Raw genomic sequence first — 3,466 nt, forward strand, 5'->3', positions numbered from 1 at the left:
ACTAAAATTTTCAAAAAAAAAAAAAAAAGAAACGCTAAATGAGCTATACACTTCAAATGCCAGTTCTTGTGGCATAAATGAGGCTGATAATGTGATAAATGAAGTCATACATCACAGTTGTCACAGCAGCAGTTAGTAATCAGAACGATATCGAACTAATCTGACATACTTGTCAGGTACAAACATACAGCTAAATCGGATATACATCGTGCCAGTACTTTTGGCCATAGGTCGGCAAAAATGTGGAGCTCACTCAGACTCACTCATGAAATACAGTCTGCCCTTAGAGCTCACTCGGACTCAAACTCACCAAAATTTTCCTCAGCTGGACTCACTCGGGCTCAGACTCACTGAAGTTTTTCTCAGCCGGACTCACTCGGACTCAAATTCACCAAAATATTACTCACTCGGACTCATTTAGACTGAGACTCACTGCTCTATCAGAGTCTGAGTGAGTCGACTTATGAGTTCGTTAGCATATAATTGGCTTTTTTGACCATGGTGTCAATGCCCTTTAACAACGTCTCGCATATTTGGTGCTCTACTTGGCACCTTTTGATCTCGAACCTACAAATATGAGTTATCAGTACTGGCAATCCAGTAGGGACATTTTGATTGAATCTGGTGACTCACAGGAGATATTTTTATCAAGAACTTCCTGTGTGAGTTTGCAGCGGTGGGAAGTGGTTAGGTCAACCTGCCCCCCCCCTCCTCCTTTTACATAACTCACACCTCTGATTAATAAATATTGAGCAGGTGTATGAACGCTAGTGCTTTGAAGTATGTGAGTCGGCGGGAGTGTAAACGTGAGCCGACATAGGGCTGATAGTAATGCTGAAGTTGTGTATATAAAACCATAGGTCGGCAAAGAAGTGTGGAGCTCACGCAGACTCACTCAAGAAGTATACTTTGCTCTTAGGGCTCACTTGGACTCAGACTCACCAAAACTTCCCTCTACCAGGCTCACTCGGACTCAGACTCACTAAACTTTTCTGCAACCAGACTCACTCGGACTCAAGCTCACCAAAATGTTACACACCCGGACTCACTCAGACTCAGAGTCGCGGCTCGATCTGAGTCTGAGTGAGTTGACTCGTGAGTGAGTTTGCCAACCTATGATTGTGGCATTGTCAATATGATAGTATGCAGCTAGTATACAATCGGCATACGACCATACTAGAATGATAGTATACAGCATGTTTTCGATTTTGTTTAGGCTCGCTGGATGGTCACATGGTTAAATTCGTTGTTTGCAGTTTCCCAACGCCATTTCGAAGCAGTATCGGAGCAGTTCTTAACAAAAATTACAGTTTGGAGCAGCATGGAGCAGCGTTTCTCTTTTGAAGCAGTTTGGAGCAATTGGAGCAGCACTTCCATCACTGCCTATAATAATCCTTCGCCTTATGCCAAGATGGAAGCGGTTTTTGTCAGTCCCCAAAACAGTAAACACAATAAGTAGAGTGGCATATTGTTTGTGTAAGTGAGCGCCTGCACGGAAACCGGCGTAATCGCACCCCGGAGAGCAATAAACAAGAGAGCTACAAAGCGGTCACCCTTTGAGAGATTCTGACAGCCATCAGTTTTGCGGGGCGAGAAGCGGGATCCTATCGAAGGACGAAACCAAAACTAGCTGCTGCACGCCCGCATGCGACCGGCTGAGCACACGATAGCCGGCGCACCGCCTACTGCTGTAGTAAAGCATAAAGAAAGAACAAACAGAGAGACATCAACGCAAGAAAAAAAATTGTATTTCCACAACGTATTTAATCACGAACGTCTAACAAAAATAACCCATCTTGCTATCTTGTTACAATTTACATGTACGCTTGCCACCTTGCGGTCACTCGCCTACATGGTAATGGATTGCACAATGTGATGCATTGGCGACTTGTTCGCATTTAATTGCCCATGCAGTCACTGGCTCGTCCAAATCATGCGATAGCGTTGTTCTTTCTGTAAAAAGTGGCAACGGCTCGAGCTCCACTCCCCATGCGCTTCACGGCTTTCAAACTTTTTGCTAATGAGCACCAATTTGCAGTTTAATTTACGATAAAAGACAGCAGGATTGACAATGTTTTCACAGAAGGCTGATAAGAATTCTTCTGGCAGTGCTGGTACACTAGTTACCATGCCAGACTTTTTTTTTATACAGTGAAACCTCGGTGATACGAATCTCACGGGACCACCAAAAATATTCGTACCATCCGAAATTTGTATCACCAGAAAGATTTGAAAATTAGCATGCGACAAAAGAAAGCTGGCGTACATTTTCATTTATTGTTTTTCAGGGCCGCAGCAACGTCAGGAAGAACCCTGAATGATTGTCAGTGAAGTTTTTAGATGTCGGCAATCATACCAGCACTCGTAAATATACGGCTCGCACGCGCTTATTTAATTAATGAACCAGGTGCGTTGTGACCCGGGACAGCAGTAGCCCCTTCCAAATTTTAGTATGCTATTTTGCATGACACCGGAGTACTATAGCGAAAGTAACAAAAGAAGCACCATGACGCGATGGATCAAGGCCACAAAAAACAGAATCACGGTCCTGTGTTATGATTTTGTTATTGTGGAGGTGTTGGGGATGTTTTTTGGAAGATTTGCGGCCGTGCCCGCACAAGTTCGACCTCAAAGTTCGCGCATGTCGACGTTGTGAGGCCCGACTCCTTCACCAAGACCATCCACGCCTTCTTTCGGTCCTCGTCCACCTTTCATAGGATGTCTGATGCACGAAGCAGGCACGTGTAAACACAGTACAACGACAGCAGCCCGCGTCGGCGCGTTAGAAAAAAAAAAGCATGCACGCTAATGTCCCCTGTAATCCAAACGCGAAGGCACACAGAGGCGCATAAGAGCCTCAAAGATTCGCGCACACAATCTCGGAGGCCGTGACGCGTCTCTGAAGGTTTATTTTGGCCGTAAGAAAAGTTTTTTTCTTACACCGTGATTCTGACGACTTGGCGGCGCGGCACGCATGCCGACGCGCGCGCTTGCGTTCGCGCGCTCGCATGTGCTCGGCGCGTCTTCCGCGACTACGCGGACAGCACCTCTTCGTACCTGGGCGGTAGCGTACGTTCGTATCAAACGTCGCTGGGTGAAAATTGGTTCGCAACAACCGTACTCCATTACATTGCAGGCCAATGGGCCTTGGCCGGGACCAACGAAAAATTCGTATGAGCTGTGATCGTATCACCGAGGTATCACTGTATTTGAAATTTTTTCTGTGCACTCATTGGAGGTGAGGAGGGCTGGAATGGGAATGCAGAACATTTAACTTTCTAATAATATCAAGATGGAGTGCTTGGCGATGGGAAAGAAGCGCCTCTGTGAACAATTCTGTGTAAGCGGAATTTATACTGTCCTGTCTCGCCATCCATCCTGAGAAAACTATTCTTTTTTACAATTATAGTGTGTTTTTGACTGAATTGTTTGACGCAATATATACAAGGCATTGCAATGTTGAAAG

The sequence above is a fragment of the Rhipicephalus sanguineus genome, unplaced genomic scaffold, assembly GCF_013339695.2.
Source record: "Rhipicephalus sanguineus isolate Rsan-2018 unplaced genomic scaffold, BIME_Rsan_1.4 Seq345, whole genome shotgun sequence".
Taxonomy (NCBI): Eukaryota; Metazoa; Arthropoda; class Arachnida; order Ixodida; family Ixodidae; genus Rhipicephalus; species Rhipicephalus sanguineus.